This window comes from Boleophthalmus pectinirostris, unplaced genomic scaffold (assembly GCF_026225935.1).
Source record: "Boleophthalmus pectinirostris isolate CB_2022bp ecotype Guang Dong unplaced genomic scaffold, ASM2622593v1 HiC_scaffold_6, whole genome shotgun sequence".
NCBI lineage: Eukaryota > Metazoa > Chordata > Actinopteri > Gobiiformes > Gobiidae > Boleophthalmus > Boleophthalmus pectinirostris.
This window is the reverse complement of record NW_026571447.1, coordinates 17546324-17566651: the sequence shown is the minus strand read 5'-3', so window position 1 is coordinate 17566651 and position 20328 is coordinate 17546324. Positions and strand designations below refer to the sequence as shown.

The 20328-nt window shown below is 37.8% G+C and overlaps 1 protein-coding gene across 1 annotated transcript in view; it reads left to right on the top strand.

Annotated features, from left to right (window-relative positions):
• Window positions 1-20328, top strand: part of ldlrad4b (low density lipoprotein receptor class A domain containing 4b) — a 332819-nt gene that overhangs the window by 140776 nt on the left and 171715 nt on the right. The gene's annotated exons all lie outside the window — the stretch shown is intronic.

Here is a 20328-nt window from a genome sequence, read left to right as displayed (position 1 = left end):
ATTTGGTATTTTGGTAAATGTCTTTGTTCCTGCTTTATTAAGGCTAAGTAAAGTTATTATAAAGTGTAATATGGCAAGTCCAAAATCTGCACTGAAAATCCAGAATCCATCCGTGTGAGAGGCTGAGAAATTTTGATGTCATGTATTGATCCGGTGAATCACCTTGTGTCCAGATGGTGACTCTGTTGTAAGCTTATGTTTCAGCTTACGGTATGCTGCTGCTGCAGACTCCAGACAGTGGCAGCCTCTGCATTTATCATCTGCATAGTAACAAGGCTCTGAGGCTATATCTGATACTGACTTTCACCAACACTGTCTGGGAGATGAAACTGTGCTAATAAGTCTCACAGTTCCTTTGGTGTTTTAGCTTATTTATCTATACACTTTTCTTATCAGGTTTAGACTTTTTACTTTTATCGTATGCCTGGATGGGTTTGAGCATATCAGTTAGTACTACTGCCTGCAGCAAAAAGGTCCTTGGTTTGATTCTTGGATCAGCCTTTATATATTGTTTGCATGCTCTCACTGTGTCTGCTTTGAAGGTGAAAAATCTAATGCGTCCAATGGTAAATAATGTTTAACTGAGTCCTTTAGAAAGAGCTCACATGGGTGATCTCTTCTCTGGGGGCTGACTCCTTCGCTTTGTACAGTATATACATGTCAATAAGTCCGTTGAACTTCTGTTTTTGAACACGAGAGGCAATAAACATGTTAATATTAACACCACGTGTCACAATCTAATGTGTACCTTAAGTATTAAAGGAAGTGAAATAAAGCAGTGGAGCTCACAGAGCTTTACGAACAGAATGAAACACATCACTAGTTTGCAGCCAATCTTTAGCAACAAAACTCATTTAAACACAACTTTTGCATCATTGGTTAGCTAAGATTAGGAGCACTACACTGTAAAGAAAGGAGGGACAGCAGGATGGAGCGACTCCTCGCTCCTTCACGGGGTACAGCAACATCTGCAGCACTTTTATTAGCCCTTTGCCCCATGCTGCTGCCCAGCTCGTTTCACTGACGCAAACCCTAGATGAGAGAGAGAAAGAAAGGAAGAGAAAGACAGAGAGAGAGTGAGGGAGAGAGAAAGAGAGCGATAAGGAAAGAGAGAGAGAGACATTAAACAGTCTGACAAACACAATTCACTGTCACCAGGGGAAACTGCACTGCCCTGCCACCATACCCACACCAGCATGCTCTGATCTACACTCGCTCGTAAAGGCAAGGTGGATCAAATGGAGGAATCTGTGGTGGTTAGGATCGAGAAGGGGACAAATTATGGGCCAGAAAGTCATGCATTGTAAAAAGTTTGATCATAAAGTTTAGCTGCAGATTTTAGTGGGAAGTTTGACATTGCAGATGGCGTGCCAGCTCTATTTCTGCCTATAGTGCGAGAAGAGTTTGTTACTAAGCAGCAATTGGAGACAGCTAAAGTTTGATGAAGCGTTTTTGTTTTTTTCAATTTGTGTATAATAATTCTCAATATAGATAGAGCTTAAGCTGACAGTACAATACAAGTAATGTAAATGTGCACTCGGTAATGTTTCTAGTAGTGCCTGCCACTTGTTTGTTTCCATGGAGATAGTACAACATTAAACTCTTCTCTTTCCATGACACTAATTGCTCATTTTACAAGCTAGATCTGTAGAAAGGCGAGTCCTCTCACAAGAAAAATTCATGTTGAAAAGTACTTTACACTAAATCAATATAAGATAGATAATATGTTAAATATTCCACTACTACATCTCTAACAACACAATAGTCACACATAGGTCACACATGCACCTCTGCCTACCTTAAGTGAAAGGCTGATAGTTTTGCTGAGAGTTTTCATGGTTATATGACCACCTCTTTACTCTTGGCATAAAGATCAATGTTGAAGTTTGGAAATTGAATTGAATTATTTATTAAATGCTGGTGAAAAATATCAGAAGCAGCACTTAAATGGTCAAGTTGACAGGGAATTTAACTTAACTTTAGACATGATAAGTACTCCTTTAAAAGATATATTTTCCAGTTCACTGCAGCAGCTTATGGCCTAAAATGGTGCCACCTGCAGTGTCTATATAAGGCGCGTCCTCAGACTGGGTCACCTTCCAAACAGTGCCTTCGGATAGGGAGGTATGGAGATGTATACTAATGACTACAAAAATGGGCTCTTGATAAGATAGGACAATTACAGTACTTTAATCGAAAAAGTTGATGCAAAACAAAACTTTATTTCATGGCCCAGAATCCAACTGCAAGAGTAATTGCAGTAATTACTTTGACTATAAAAATGTTAAGGTTTGCTAAAATGCTTTAAAGTAGAATTACAGATTATCAGGATCATGTTGTAGCATATATAAAAGTGGCAATACCATGGATCTAATTACAAAACTTTCTTTCCTCCATGAAAAAGGAAGTATGGCTGGTGCTCTATTAGGATGCTAGTTGTTGCTAGTATGCCTGTGACAGCAAAACTCTGTTGTGAAAAGTGCTTTATGATGTATAATTAGAAATCTATGCATTAGAAAAGCGAGGAATACATTTAAATTGCTGCAAATAATATTCAGTTAAAGGGCCCATATTTTCTGATCTATGTTATAATGTTGTTTCCACAGACATACTCTGAGTTGTGTTTTGTTTCATTCACATGTTTAACACACAAACCCTGCATATTTAGGTTGGGTTTTTCTCTCAAATAAAATTTCAAGCACCCTGTACCGTCTTGTGATGTCATGTGATAATACAGGAAGTGTTCCACTGTGTTTTTAAACCCCATACACCTTCACTATCACTTAGATAATTTCAGCCCTGGAATTCCAAATCTCCACTGAACAAAAGTTAAAAGGTAGCTTTTAACTTGACTACTGCTTCATGACATCACAAGGTGGAACTGAGATGTAGACAGACAATAATAAAGGGCTACTCAAACATGTAAATGAAACAAAGCACAGTTCCAGGTAAGTTGAAGCGGCTTAAACTTAAAGAGTCAGTATTGTGTAATGCAGGTCCTTTAACTGTTCTATTTTTCAGTAAAAAATGTGTAGGTTTTTTTTTTTACTGGCATTAATATCCTGAAGATGTGTTTAGACATTTCCTAGCTCGGAAAGCTTGTATATATGATCAAACCGTTAAAAAAGTGTAATACTGGATAAGCTGAGTGTGAGCTGGGGAGGTGACAAGGAGAAAAAAGAATGAAAGAAATTGGTTAGAAACGCTGTAAATCTAGTTTAGACTATCAGATGTGGGCTTTTAGGCTAAATATGCTGGTGTGATTGCACTGAACATTTTGATAGGGCGACTCCCTTAATGCTGGCTTAGCCCTATCTGCTCCGCTGCTACATTACAGAGATGAGAATTTGTGCCATTTTATCATATCATTATAAACCATGATGAGTTCGGCTTCACAAAAAATGTCAGAGCATTACCAAGTCATTTTCTCTCTGTGTGGGTTGGAATGTGCCCGATTCAATTCTGTGGCACTTTACATATCAGCGCCGGAGAACTCCATTCACATAGTTTCACAACAAAGTTTTGATGAATGATAAAACATTGTATAATATCGCTTCTCTGCATCCACCCAGGAAAACTTGTGCTTTGTGAGCCTTAATAGCAGAGTTCATGTGGCGAGCCGAGTCAGCTGTAATGGCCCTTCACAGTGAGTTTATACATACTTCACTGTTCGCCTCAGCATGGACCCCATAAACTCTCAATTCCTAATGCTTTGTAATGTAATGTGATAGAGCAAGGAGCAGCAGCAGCTTTGTTCAGTTGATTTGAAGGGACAATATACTCACGCTGGAAGCTTGCAGACAGACCATACTACCAAACCAATGCGATTGAAGGTCTGAATTAAATAATATATTGACTTATGACCATGGATAAATATTGAACGTCTTTGCACTACTGAGAAATTTGTGGTTGTTTTTTGGCTACGTCTGTCAAATGCTTCTTCTCTATGGAGATGTTATTGCTTTGTCTAGAATGTTTCACAGTATGGCATTAAACCTTTCTATCTTAATGAAGACCAAATCAGTCTGTTTTTCTAGGCCTTTTTGAGCTATAACACCAATTGAATACCATATTTTCCAGACTATAAGTTGCTCCGGAGTATAATTCACACTTATTGGGGGAAATGTATTTTATAAGGAACTGACATTTTATCTTGAAAGACAAGTATAGTAATAACAAGAGAATAGAGAACAACTGGCTGAATAGGCGTTAATATGTTAATGTAACATATTAACAGTTATTCAGATAATTATAGCATAAACAACAGAACATAAATCTACCAAACTCACTAAATCCATTGAATTCTTCATCCTTGGTGTCACTTCTGCGCGACCACTGGAGATAAACCATAGATCCATGACGTAAATGGAGCACTGCTTTTTCTTCTCCGTGGCTATTGTCAGACTCAGCATCAGTTCCAGTTAGAATTATTCCGGCCTTTCTGAATCCCGACGATGATTTCGGTTGTCATTGAAGTTCAGGCTTTGTCGATTCATCCAATGATTTCCAGGAAAGTATCATGGCGCACCCGCCCGGTCCCTGTGAAGCTGTGGCCCTCACAAGTTTCTCGCTCACTCCAAACTTTCTCTCTGCTGCTCGATTACCATTTTCGGCTGCATATTTCACTATTTGCAGCAGAACAACGGCTTTTTCTTAAGGAGGCATGAGCAGTAGAATGCGAAGTGACAGTGGTATAGGTGTAATAGATACTGACACACAAGCCTAGAGCGCCTGCTCGCGGCTGTCGGTCTGAAAATTATAATATATAAGTCGCACTGGAGTATAAATCGCAGGACAACCCAAACCATGAAAAAAAGCGAGACTTATAGTCCGGAAATTACGGTAAATGTAAGGTAAAGCCATTTAATGTCATACTGTGGAACATTCCAAGCAGACCAATGGCATATCCATAGAAACAAGCAGGTGACGGACACCCAACCAAAAAGTTACATTTATTGCAGCTCATGATTATTTTAACAATATTGTACATTTAGAATAGTTTTTGTGGTATCAATCTGCTCTTGGGATATTGTGTTAGTGGCATAAATTAGTTTCAATATTAATGTTTATCATCTATATTTAGTTCAGTATATTTTGCACTTCAAAATGTGTTATCGTAACAGGCCTAGCATCCATAAGTTATTACAATGTTATTCAGTTTAATTCTGTTTCTATATGTGTTTTAATATCATCAAGAGCACGAATAGTTTTCAAGGTGTAGTAAGAACTAAATATGGTCCTGTAGTTTGTGATTGCTTGGTATAAAATGCAATGGTAACTACCCAAAAACACTGAGGTCCTCATGCTTGTATTACAAAGGTCTCTAACTAACTACTTTGCTCCATGTCTGACTTTAGCGTACCTGCCTCAAACCAGCACCTCAAACCATGGTTATTGATAGGCTGAGCAACAAAACATTTCTACTGTTCTCAGTGAATACATTTGAGATATTTCCTAGAATTTGTGCATTGGCCTTTCATGATAAAACAGTCTGTGATAAACTAATTGATGATGCTAATACTCTATATATATATGCTAATATAGGCTGTATATATTCTTTGTGAGAACTTTACTTTAGAAATGCAACTTGTTCATAACTTGCACAATACTGTCTCAAATGTCTGAATGCTGGTAATTGTTCAAAGAAATGTTTCCAAGCCAACAGAAAAACTCAGAGATTTTTGTATTTGTATCATGCTCACCCCTCATCTTTAAACTTTAATAAAACAATTTGCAGAGCAAAAGTGCAAAAACTAATGTGATAAACCAATTGTCAGCATTGATACTAAACCAGGTAAACCTTTTTTCTAAAAGGTCTAACTATACCTATAGCTAACAAAGTAAAATATGAGCTTCATAAATTGCACGATTAAACTATAATCATTCAGAAATGTTAACTCTACCCATCACCTATATTCAAGACTGGCAACTAGTACAAAATAAGATACATATACCATATTTTTCGCACTATAAAGTCACACTTTTTTGCATGGTTCGGGTGGTCCTGCAACTTATACTCCGGTGCGACTTATATTACTAAACTAGGTCTAAACCAGTACTACCACAAGATTAAACCAGGACTAAACCAAGACTATCACAAGACTAAACTACATGTTGTTTAATGTAAAATGTACATTACAGTCTTTTTGAATGGCCCCTCCCTGCACCGGACCCTGGGTAAAACTTATCCTTTATCCCCAAAAGTCCAACGGCCCTGAAGATGACATAGTGGTGATCCCATTACTGTGGTCCTTCATACTAAAGACCACAGCGAGCCTGCACCACAGCAGCAGTAGCAGCAGTAGCTGTAGCAGATCCTCTCTGGCTCTCATTTGCTTATTACAGTGAGCCTCACACATCCTCATGGACAGACAAGGACACAGAGGGACAGCACACACTTCTAAAAGTGCGTATCCGGCCCCCGGTCTGTCACTGCGAGCTCTAACACTTGTTATATCACACAGACACACAGAAGCACACTCACAGTCTGAGTGAAATTCACGTCACACTCTCCCTGTCTGCGGCGTCTGCTTGAGCAGTTTTCTACCCCCACTGCGGAGCGCCTCTCTCCTTGTTAGAGAACAGTGCAGTCAAAGTAACATGAAATAGCAATAACAAAAGAACGCCTTTGATGGAAAAATGGTGGAAGGCTGTGCAGAGAATGAGAAACACTGTCGTTGGCTTGTGAGGGTTGTATAAAAGGTGTATTTTCTCCACCACCGAACAGCCAAACCACCTGCCAGTGTGAAATTTCAAAAACTTGTTGTCAAAAGATAAGTTCCAGGACTGCATACAAAATATTATCAATGGCAGCTTTAGCTGTAGTTAATCAGAATGTACTGCTCACTAACTCGATTAGCCAAAGTATGTATGTATGTATATGTAGCCTTAGTGTGTTTTGCTCTGTATTAATGCAACTTTTCCTCTGAGTAGTCAAGGTTCAAGCTTATTAGAGGGCCCATATTACGCTGTTTTCTGATCAATGTTACAATGTCGTTCCCTCATCAAAAACATGCTTGGAGTTGTGTTTTGTTCCATTCACATTTTTAACACACAAACCCTGCATATTTAGACTGAGTTCTTCTCTCTAACAGAAAACACTCAACATGCAAAAACACACAAATAATTTCTATTCTTGGAATTGTCATTGTCTCTACTGAACTAAAGGTAAAAGGAGCTGAAACTACCACCACATGACATCATTGTTTTGGCAATGTAGACAGACTAATAATAAAGGATTACTCAAACATTTGTGAATAAAACAAAACGCGTCTCTAGGTATGTTTTTGAGGACGACTTAAAGCTCACAAGAGTTAATTTTGCATAACACAGAAGCATTAACTAAACCTAATGTTAAAGATACTTGCACTCATTTGAAGTGGTACTTGAGGAGGCCGTCTTAGTGATAATATCATCTTCCATTTCCTCTTTTACATACTCCCCCTTTTCTCTCTCTCTCTCTCTCTCTCTCTCCTCCTCTTTCTCTCTCCACTTCCCCTTCACCATCTGCCCCGCTTGGCCCTGGACTCCTGTCTTGTGCCGGATCACACTGTCTTCATGTTTGACAGATCAGCTGACTGGCAGACTTCAGACCACATGACTGACACGGACAGAGAAAGAGGAAAAAGAGGAGACAAGTTTATGTAAATGCTCATGTACTGTACCAGAAGTGCTTGAGTTTGACTGAGAGTGCTGTTGACAGATGGTAAGTCTTTGAGCTCAGTTGAAGTGAAAGTTTCTGTAAAGTTTTATGTGACAAGTGTATTTTCAAACTGAACTTTTCTCTGAGTTTATGGTTTAAACTAAGACTGTAAGGATACAGCACTACAGTAAATGCACTTATATTAAGCTATAGAAGCTTTCAGAAGTACTGCTTGTTCATAACTTTCACACTCCAGTCTCAAATGTCTGAATGGCTGGTCATTACTAGAAGAATTGTTAGGACGCCAACAGAAATCATGTCCTTAACCCTGATTGTAAGACTAAGTGAGACCTATTGTAAGACTAAATGTTACAACACTGAGCAATGCACTTTGTAGTGTTTTTGTATAAAATTTAAGGATATTTGAAATTTTCAGTCAAAGTCAACACCAAGCAACATTTAAAGAAAACCTAATTATTGGGTTCAATTTTAAGCTGGCAAAGTTAAATTGTCAATTTAACAGCAAATAGTCAATTTTTATTGACAATTAAAACTTTTTATTGTTGTGTTGCAGCGGGTTAGACAAGATAAATCTGATTAACTCACTTTGTTGACAGTTCAGTGTAATTGTGTTAATTACTATTGCCATGGTGATTATGTTGTTTCCAACTTTTACTGTGTTTGCTTCTTAGATAGATAACTACGAAAGTAATAAACATTGATAGAAATCCTGTGAAAGGTCAAGATTTTACCAATTAATAAATAATTACATTTGCCAGTTAATAAATAATTACATTTGGGCGTTAACCTGTGACAATTTCATTATTTTTTGTATACTCACACAAATTCGCTGTAGCTGTATTTATCGGCACTAGACATCTATCAATAGACTGTTCTCCGAAATAGGCTACATGCGTGTGATCAGATCAAGTAAAGGTGCACGCCAGTGTAATTTCCATTGATTATGCGCAGTCATTATGAGCCCTAATTGTGGTTGGCAGGACAAACTTATCGAGCGCTTCAGTGCTTTAGTCAGAAGAGCCTGTGGGCAGAGGTGCAGTGGTCTGTGGAGGGGGTGTGATGGAATCCTCATTACAGAGTTAACTTTTGGAGTCTCCTCACTGCCATCATCCTCTCCGTGTGCACTTTATCGCCACTGATGAAGCTTTCTTTCCACATCGATATATCGACCCACTTCTTGTCCGTCAAATGAATCCCAATCCACAGCACGCTATTGCTGCAGCACAAAACTATACTGTAGAATTTTCCATGTTTGCAGTTTTCATAGTGTGGACATTTGGAACACAGTGTGGCAGGTAGACTTGGACCAAAGCTCACTATAGTACAGTTGTCATTATGGCAATGGCAAGGGTGTTTGTGTCAGATGATTGTTTCTATTGTTGAATTTCATAAAAACTTAAAATTCTCTTAATTCTCTTAATATTTTGTCAGTCTACACCAGTGATTAATAGTATTCATGATCCCATTTTTAGAATAATATAGCCTTGTATGCATTGATTCAAATGGGTCAGAATGGGTCAGTACAGTCCAAGAGTGTTACCACTGTCTTAAGTGAACCATACTGACCTGTATGAGAAGCAGGTCCAAAGCAGCCCCTGGGGGGTTGTACCTTCCAAAGTGCTCTGGCCCTCTTCATGTCCTGCTTAAGCTAAGGGGGAGCTTCACCATATAACAAGATGAATGGATAAGAGAGAGGACAGATGAAAACTGGACTGCAAATAGCAGATTTCAAAGTGTCTTTGAGTGACTAGAAAAGTTCTATAAAACTGATGCATTATTATTATTATTATGACCAGAATTAAATAACAGCATTTGATGTAACGTGTTGATGAGAAATGAATATTCTATATTATCAAAATGCTTGATCTTGTGACTTATATGTCACAAGATAAACTTATATGTTGAGCTGACATGCTTAGCAGTGTTGGGCGAAAAAAGTAAGTAAAAATGATAGTTACTCATGACTGTGTTTCTGTGTGATGAAACTGACTACTTACCAGAAAATGTAATTAATTAAATTACCAACAAAAAATCCTCAAAAGTACACCCCAAAAGTACACCCCAGCTGTTTTTACTGTAAAAATTAGCTCTATTCTGCCTTATTTAGCCTCCTGCAAATCACCAAATGCACCAAGAGCCAGGGTTATAGGCTATTCTCCTCCACTGAGATCAAGCACCACAATGGACTCACAACTGTACAGTCATAACAGTGCAGGGCAAAAAAGCGTCCCCTTTTGCAACAGACTGTGTCCAAACAGAGCATTTACCAAACACCATTTACCAAATGCACTGATATCAGAACAAAACAGACATGCACACCACATGACGGTGCTTATGCGCGTGTAAAACCGGTGGAGAACTGCCAAACAAATATTAGATAAGCTGCACTTACGATAAATAGTGGACTGTGTCCACTATCATGTTACTGATTTTAGCGATCTGTAAACTCCAAACACATGTGTCCCTGCTGGTGTTTACAGTTATCTGTTTATGTTCCCATAACAAAAAGTCGCCAAAAACATGAATATTCTCAAAATCCTCAAGAATCTGCATATTTCCTCATGTTTTGAAAATAGAGAGTTTTCGCCCACTTAGCAGCTCTAAACCAATGAAATGTCAGGAAAGTCTTTATGGTCAACTAACGCTGCTTCTGATTGGTCACATTTACAGTCAGTCTTACAGTTGCGATACTGTTGTTTGTTTGTTTGTTTGTTTGTTTGTTTGGAGGTGAACCTTTACACCTGATTTGGTCCAAACCTGAACCTGGTTCAGTTCTGGGCTGTTGTTTGGTGTTATGTGGAAAACACAAACTGTTAGTTATGAAACAGTTAAGAACCAATGCTATGCATAATTTGCCGTAATGTTGGTGGGAAATACTTGAAGCTGCCAGTGGAGGAACTAATTTATTTTTGTTTACTATGTGAGCATTAAACTATCCATAGAATGAAAGATTAAGTTTTTGAAATGGAACCATTGGCTGTAATTGCCTGTTTGAATTAATCTAATGACAAACACTGTTGTTGCTGCTATGGAGGATATAGGAAGCGTAGTAAAGTGTAGCAAAGGCTGTGAAATTGTTTATCTCTAGCCTCAAAGGTAATTGGGTTTCTCTTTTACAAAAACTGCACAAAACTTTGAAAGGAAAGAACTTTGACTTTACATGAGAACATAAAATAATAAACTAAAAATAAGTTTATGTTATGTAAGCAGTACAGATGGAGCAGTTACATACTGTCACTTTTCTCTGAACTCTCAAACTGTTTCAGAGTTGGCCCTTCAAAGAAATAACGTGATTTCTATTTGAATTAATTAAAAATGTGTTTGTGCTTGAACAGTAATGTGTGCAATAGAACAGGTTTGAAACGAGGTGGTAAAGGTTAATTTGGGCTTTAGCAGTACACATAATGACTAATATTGAATCTGCCAGTGGTAGCTGGTCAATAGAGGGCGCAAGTGCTCCGCACTCCCTAACTTGACCTAGATAAAAAATGTATAAAGTTGTTATTTTATATTAGGATACATATATGTTTCATTATTTGTTTAAAATTTAATGTGTATCTACTTAGACAAATTATCATGTTAAATGGGCTCATATCACTTTATTTGATTCATGTGTTTGCCCTTTGAGTTCGTTGGGCTAGAGCAAACTCAATGGATCAGACCTTTTTCACAATGGCCGGAAGTGCCGCCCTGTAGGGTTGCAGAATTTCAGGTTAATGGTTTTCTATGCCAAAATGTCAATGGAAACGTCTCGCATATTCTCCACCAGTTTAATAAATCTGCCTGCCCCATCACCAAATCTTTAACCAACAAGGTCGACAAAGTACATAAATTCTTCCATGAAGAAGAAGATAAGAATTTATCCACAACTGTCAAGGTAAGAAACATGAAAGCTTCAAGGCTAACAACAACTAGCACTAGTGAACTACTCCTGAGCAAAACTAAAGTTATGGTAATGAATAACGTAAGTAATAAGTAATTCTGTAATAAATAACTTGTTAACTGCTGCAGAAGGAACTTGGGGCACTCGCTGCCATCACTGGGACCAGGGGCACTCGCTGCTGCCGGGACCCGGGACACTTGCTGCCTCCACCGGAGCACTTGCTCGCTGCTCTATCAGCCGCTGCCCGCTTGTTTCTGGACGGAAATGTTTCTCCTAGGTGTAGCGTGCAGAGGGCTTAAGTCTACCTGGTGCCCTAGTGCTAATATGGACTGGTCTTAACTTTCAGATTTAAGTGGGATGTAGGATTAAGACTAGTTTTACAACCAGCACGTGCATTCGGCTCCCGGACCTCGTGTTGCGGACCTGTCTGGACCAGGATTTGTACCAGTTTCCTTACTTCATATTGGAAAAATAATACACTTATGAGCAGTGGATCAGGTTGTGTTGTCGGGGCTGGTTGTGAGCAGTCGATCAGGTTATGCTGCTGTGTAAACTTTGTGCTTGTCTGTGCATTGTGCTCTGATTGTGAGAACCAAACACAGCGCAAGCGTAGGATGGGGCCTAATAGTTAGTTCAGGTCAAATTACTGGTCAGATCTACGGAGAGGTGATCCCACTCGGAGTTAAAATGCATGTTTTTCAAATAGTTTCTTCAGCAGTAGAAACACCTGTGATTGGGTGGTTGAATAAAATTGAATAAAAGTGTTAATGTCAAATGGAGAACAGGCAAAGCAATACAGTTTTAATGGAGATAAGTAGGTGATGGACCCCCACCTCTCACCCCAACTGCTAAATATCTAATTTTCCGGGAAGTCTGATGTGAATTGTTAGAAACAATTTCAAACAGAGAGAGATATTGCTCCAAAATGCATTATCTGGTAAATAGTTTTAGATGATTTCAGAATAAAATGAAGCATAAAATTGAACATGTAATTGTCATAATTACTGAGGTTGGACATAGCGATTTTATGTAAATGTTGCAATCAGATTGAGAATTTTGTGTTTTTTTGCAGCTTTTTTGTTTCAACTCCTCAATCAAAATCATCATCAGTCCCTTCTTTACACATGACATTTGTTTATCTGTTTTGTTCATTTATTTATTTTCCTGTCCTGAGCTATAACCTGAATACTTGTTTTTCCTAGTAAAGCATCTCAAAAGACTAATTAACCTCCATTGACAATGACATGTTTTTGCTTTCTTAGCTCTTACCACATTTCAAGGTTTCCGGTGTCTTGAATTTGAATTTGAGTTTTTCTGCGTAGCACAGACAAAAACCTGGCTCAAAAAGGGAAAGCGGAGATATAAAGCAGTGTAAAAAGCCTTGATAGTGAGAGCATGGAGAGAGAGAGAGAGGAGACGAGATAGGCCTGGACAAGATTGGACAGTAATAGAGTGTAATAGGGCTGGAGAGGGGAGGATGGACGGAGGAGGAGATGGAGTGAGCACACAGACAGATAGACAGATGAGGAGGAGGACAAGAGGCTGTGGGCAGGTCACCCAGCCTGCACTAATTGACACTCACAAGACGATTCGGTCGCGCTGGTCTGTTTTCGGAATTGGATCTCTGTTCTGTTCTACCAAGTTTATGAACCAATACCTTCTCCACGGTACAGAGAGAGAAGTAAGTTGGATGTTACAGTGTCAAATTTACTGTTTGATAACTCCAAGAAAGATTTTTACTCTTTTGGAGTTCTGAAGTTGTGTTAGTGAGAGTAATAATGATCACATGTTACCACAAATGGTAAAAGATACAAATGATACTATCCTTTCTTCTTGTGAGTTGCCATAGCAAATTAGACAAGATCCCCTTCCTTTTCATCCAAACAACAAGCTAATTGCCTTGCCTAGAGACACAACAGCAGTTTTTGGGTGAGGTTTTAACCACCAACCTTCTAGTCTATGCACAATGTAACTTTGCAGGTGAAGGGTCGGCCACCTGCTTGTCCCCGTGGAGATAATATGTAACGCAGTATGGCATTAATCGATCTTCACTAAGGTGAGCCAATCATGCCAAGTGACTGGTGTGATCTGTGGAGAGGTGGCCCCACTCACAGTAAGGATGCATGTTTTTCGAGGTATAATGGATCAAGAGGAACTCCTGTTAATGAATAAGAGTGAATAAGGATAAGTTAAATACCAAATACCATCCTGTGGAACACTGGAGACAAATCAATAACGTCTCCATGGAGATGCAGGTGATGGACCTCCCACCAGAAAAGACCCTCTACAACTTAACTACATAAACATATTGTTCAGTGTACTCTAAAAAGTACATCTGCCTCTCTCTCCTTTCTCCTCTCTCTTCTCCTCTCTCTTCTCTTCTTTCTCTCATCTCTCCTCTCCTCTTTCCTTTACTCTCCTCTCCCCTCTCCCTCTTCTTCTCTCACCTCTTTCCTCTCTTTACTGCCTCCTCTCCTCTCTCTTCTCTCCTTTCTCTCCTCTTCTGCTTCCTCTTCTCTCCTCTCCATCATCTCTCCCCTCTCACTCTCACTCTCCTCTCTTCCACTTCTCTCCTTTCTTTCCTCTCCATCCTATCTCCTCTCTCTCCTCTCTTTCCTGCCTTCCCTCCTCTCTCTCTTTCCTCGCCCTTTCTCTTCTCTCTCTTCTCTTCTTTCCTCTCTCTTCTCTCACCTCTCTCCCTCTCTCTCTCTCTCTCTCTCTCTCTCTCTTCTCTTCTCTTCTCCTTTCTCTCTCCTCTCCTTTCGCTTCTTTTCTCTCCTTTCTTTTCTCTTGTCTCCTCTCTCTCTTCTCTTCTCTCCTCTCTTCTCTCTTCTCTCTCCTCTCTTCTCTCTTATCTTCTCTCCTCTCCTTTCTCTTCTCCTCTCCATTCTATCCTCTCCACACCACACCACAGCACGCTCTGGCTCTGGCTCTGTCGTCTAGACGATGGCTGCAGAACACGCTGTTCTTGTTTTGGGAGGAAGAGGAGAAAATGTGCCGTGTCATTGGGTCTCTGCTGCACACATCGGAGAGAGACACATTCAGGAACAAGGACTAAAGTGAGGTGTGCTCTGTGCTGAGAGGCCTGAGCTAAAAGTGTTCAAGGAGGTGCAGCCTTTCATTAGAATACAGGCCACTTTCACCGGGCTCTTATATCCAACTATTAAAATCAGCTGAATTCTGCTAGGCCAAGAGTTAAAGGTTTCAACTAGAAGAGGCAAATGAGTGTTCAGTGCTGGGAAGTAACAAAGCATATAGAATAGAATGCACATTTCGGGTAACTATATTCCAGTACAGGTGCAGTTACACTTTTATTTGTTAGAATTCAGTTCAAACTGTATTAATATTAAGAAAAAAAAAAGAAAAAAAAAACAATGACGCAGATACTTATGATAAGTACATGTGTGATTTTTACGCCTCTAATCAATTTCAAAAATTTTAATTGCTTATTTTCAAGACACCATAATCTTGACCAGCTCCCCAACTTAAGTTATTTTACATCAGTATTGCCATTTAACAGACAGTGGAACAAACATGAAGCTGTTTTAATCATCTGTTGTGTTTTTACACTGTAACATCATAATGCAACTTCAAGTTTAAGTATTCACAGTACTTGAAATGCAGCACTCCTATTGAATACATTTTAATGCAGGTAGACTATTCAGTATTCTACACCTTAATTTGCCTTAATAGTGCATGAACAAACGCTTGATTTGTAATGAACAAATTATCTATTATGAGTGATTCAGACTTAGTAACTACTTACTTAATACCATAACTCCTAACCCCTTTATTAAGTGGGTACTAAGCATTAATCATTGTTAATGCAGTTCAGTTACACAGAATGGATTCTCGTGAGCTTTAAGCCATGTTATAATATTGTTACCTCAAAAACATACGTGGAGTTGTGTTTGAGTAATCCTTTATAATTAGTCTGTCTATGTCTCTAAAGCTCAAAATGCTCTGTTCCACCTTGTGATGTCATGTAGTGGTAGTTTTCAAATTAATAGCTACCTTTTACCTTTAGTTTGGTTGGAAATTCCTGAGCTGAAATCATCACAATTATTCTAATAAAGGTGTGTGAAGTTTAAAAGCACAGTGGAGCACTTCCTGTATTACCACATGACATCACAAGGTGGAACAGAACAGTTTGAGAGACATAGTATATAATAGAAACGCAACATAATAACATAGATCAGAAAATAGAGTAATCTGGGCCCATTAATAACCTATGTATTCATTATGAAATGAGATTTTGCTTTATTAAGACTAATTACGATGTAGTTATTATAAAGTAGTACAGGATGGGTGTGTGGCCAGCTTGACTAAACTATAGAGGCCTAAATTTACACCTCAAACAGGTTCACCAAAAACTGTGCACATGTAACTGATTCTTGCCATCAGACAAACTTCTGTGTCCTGTTTCTTATGAAGGATAGATTTTGGCTTCAGTTTCCTCTCTCTTTCTCATGCCAAGGACGAAAACTAAAAAAATGAGAGTGTGGTTCAGGAGTGTGGAGAATGTGCTGGAGACTTGATTACAGCGGCTGATTAGAAGCACATAATCACATTAAGTAATGAGTTTGGCTTGAGACCCTCGGATTTGTTACTATGGCAAAGATAGCATTGGACTGGATATTTTTCTACTGCAAATCACTTCAAACTTCGTAACTGCATGCTCAGTACTTTTGAAAAAAACTAAACAAAACATGATTCATTTGTGATACTAAATAAGTTTTATCAAAAGTTTAGAGACAAGAACAAGTCTAACGATATTGTCAACTTTTCTTATATAAATCCTGTGTAAGTCCAAACTTCTTTATAAGCGTCTTGACAGAAATACAAAGTCTGTGCAAATCTGAGTGCTTTTAGGACACACATTGAAAGTTTTTGTTTGTTTGTTTGTTTGTTTGTGTTTCTTTTGTAAAAGACACTGATAATACAATACACAGGGCAGGAGGACACACAACACTGAGGGTAGTGTGTATCAGCCAGTATTAGGAATCAAACCCTCAATCTCACAAACACTGGTATTAAGTGTCTGCTCTAAACTGTGAAAATGCACTGGGCATCACTGGGCATGGTTTATGTGGGAAAATTAAGGTTAGGCAAACCACTGCATATAAGACGATTAGTGGCCGTTGTTTACCCATAAATTCTCATGTCTCATATTTGAATATTTATTTATATACAGTATAATACAATGATGTTTCTAAAAGAATAAAAATAGGCATCTTTATAACAAATATATGTAAATATATCTCAATAAAAATACAAGCATTTAACAGTTCTGTTTGTGCATTCTGATACAGGACCAATGGTTCTGCTATAGCTTCAGTAAAACCAAGATTTTGGAATTTTAGTCTTTACTCTTCATACAGACTCATTTTTATTTTAATGATGTCCCACAAATAGACTTTTTTATTTGCAGCTGTTTTGATAAATAAATAATATGTTGTTTTTATCAAATCTTTACAAAAATGAAGTTCTGTTTTGGAGCGCCTTGACTAGAAGCACATCTTCACAAGGTTAGAAGTGATTCAAACATGGGACATAGAACGGAGCATGTTCAAACAGACAAAGGGACTGCACACCACATCCATTTGTGAAATAGCAATTTCACTCTTCACTTCCATGGTTTTATCAGAGCTTTGAAGTCTCTCAAGGAGACAAAATCATGGGCTGTGTTCTGAAGGTTATTCCAAGAGAGAGAAAATAAATAAAATAATGAAAAAAAAAAAACTTGGAGTTCAGAGCAAACTGACAACAGCTCAGTCAAAGACATTCTGTTCCATTTCAATATTCTGAAGTTACTTATTACAATTCAGTTTAATATAGCTTTGGACTATCCTGCCCTAACACACACACACACACACACACACATACACATCTACTGTGTATATGCTAAGCTGAATAAGAAGTCTTGCAAAATAAACAATATTATGATCTGATCAGAGCTCCTAGTGTCCATATGGATGGCTGTAAGACGGTTAACGTCACATTAAAGATCATCGTCTTTAAGATTCACACAGGTTTGAGGGGTTTAAAATTTTACTTTTTGACATCAAACTAGGAAATTCTGTAACTGTTGCTGAGCAAAACTCCTGTAATGTACAAAAATATTTGAAAAAAATTATATATATATATATATTTTGTTGAAATCATGTTTAAAGTATCAGATTTTCTTTTTCTTTCATGGAAATTGTGCCAAACTTTTGGACAGAATTCTCCCTAGTGTGATGTCATTATTATGTTTGAACTCTCCACTTCCTGTAATTTTCAATATCTTTTCTTGGCGAATTGCTTCTTGATTTATGTAAAACTATAATTTATATTTACAGTCATAATCCCACCCAATTAAGTCAAAATTTGAGAATGATAAAAATCTGACATAGACACTTTAACACAGAACCAGAAAATAAGATAAATGTATTTACCTCAGCTTTTGCTTTACAAAATAAACTCCATTATCAGGAGATTCTGCGCATAGCTCAGTTTCTTACTGCAGTTGCAATTACAATGCTCCATCAGACAGTTTTTATTTTCACTTATTTTTTTATTATAACAGCTTTTCATTCCCCTCACAATATGCACTCACTGGTAATGTAAGCGAAATCTAATCACAAGGTCTCATCACAAAACTATACAGGCGTCTGTTAAGCAAAATATGTTTTAGCACCTTGATACATTAAAATACTAAATACTTCTAAAGCTGTTGTGAAGGTTTTAAGTATGTGAGAGCTTGGAACTGTTTATAAAGATTTAAATATCTTTTTGTGGTCCTATATTATACAAATTGATTCTTGTGAGCCTTAAGTCATGTTAGAATGTTGTTACCTTTCCACCTTGTGATGTCATGTAATCGTAGTTTTCAAGTTAACAGCTACTTTTTTAACTTTAGTTCAGTAGAGATTGGCAATTAAAGGGCTGAAATCATCCAAATGATTCTAGGGACTTTTTTCAAACACAGAGGAGCACTTCCTGTATTGCCACATGACATCACAAGGTGGAACCGAGTGTTTTCAGAAGAGTGTTTGAGAGAAGAACTCAGCCTAAATATGCAGGGTTTGTGTTTTATACATGTGTAAATGAAACTCCAAGTATGTTTGTGAGGACGAAACAAAATTATAAACATAGATCAGATAATAGTGTAATATAGGCCCTTTAAAGGTTCACTATGTAACTTTTCTGTTGGGGGTCTATCACCTGCTTTTTTCTGTGGATATGTCATTACTCTGCTTTGAATGACATTAAACAGCTCTCCTTTACATTTTTTTAATTGCAGATGGTTTTATAGCTCAAAAATATCATGAAAAACATGCATCCTGATTGTGAGTGGTGCTTCCTTGCCACAGATCTGACTTGTAACTTGGTCAGATTTGATCTTCTCAATGATAGAATGGTTTAATACCATACTGTTAAACATTCCAGACAAAGGAATAACATCTCCACAGAGAAAAAATTTGACGGACCTTACATCAGAAAAGTTACACAGTGCACCTTGAAAATGAGTTCTCACATTGCCTTCTATCATATCCATAAATGGTAAAAGAGCCAGTGTTTTGAACGGCTCTTTGAAATGAACCGATCCAAAAGATTTGGATCCCATAAAAGAGCCGAAAATCCCATCACCAGAGGGAGCCGTGACATCTCTAAACGGTTTATTTGTGTGAGAGGCGCAGTTTTCATCTGACCTTCTTTGGGGATGAACTCAACACATTAACTCTTCTTTCTGTTGAAGCTTATGTTGAAAATGGCTTGTTCCGACCTTGTACATTCACAGATAAGAGCTGCTGTATAGTCTATCCATGCTTGTTCCATGTTTTGGTGATGCTAGCTTGGGGACTGTGTGGGTGGCTTTTAACTCTCTTGGTTCTTTCATTTTCCCCATCAGAACATTGTGTAATTGTGTTTTTAATCAAATGTTTTCATCACATTTTGTCTGTCTGTAATAGAGCTATTTGGGAGGGGAAACAGTGAAATCTTTGTTTTTGCATCAGTGCTTTTTTTTGAAAATGAAGAGTACTCAAAAAATGAAGTATTTTATCCAAACTAAAGACCACCCAATTTTTCAAAAGTGAAATAACAAAAAAGATTTAATAAGAAGTATAAACCACTTACTAAAACCTTTCAGTTGCATTTAAAAGTATAAATGAAGTGAAGTAGAAGCATTTTTTCAATGTTTACACAACAAATACTTTTCAGTTTTATAATGTTCTTTGTATAACCTCTAAAATTAAAAGTTTTATAAGATCCACTACCATTAGTCATAGCAATACATTAATTTTTGCAAAGAGTAAAGATTTTGACTGGAATGTTCTGCAGTACAGCAACGTATAATTTAGAATATGTATTTATTAAATTACATATGTTTTTATTGCCCGAAAAACATGCATTCTTACTGTGAGTGGGATCACCTCTCCACAGATCTGTAATCTGGTCACTTGCTTGTATCTACATAGTCCATAAGTTCCATAAGATAAATGCCACATTCTCATTAAAGCAAAAAAATCTCCATGCAGACAATAGATGACACCACCAGGCTAAGTTACAGGTCTGATCTGTGGAAAGACTAACTCGCTTACACTAACAGTGCATGTTTTTTTTTTGTTGTTGTTTTGTTTTGTATTTCTGAAGACTAAAGCAGATGTAACCATGCCATGGAATATGGAGACACAGCAAAAATATCTTTATGAATATTTGCAACTTTAAAGGGACAGTCTGAAATTTTGGACATAGGACCTCTTCCTGTGGAGACACTTTTTAAAATATTCCATCCAGT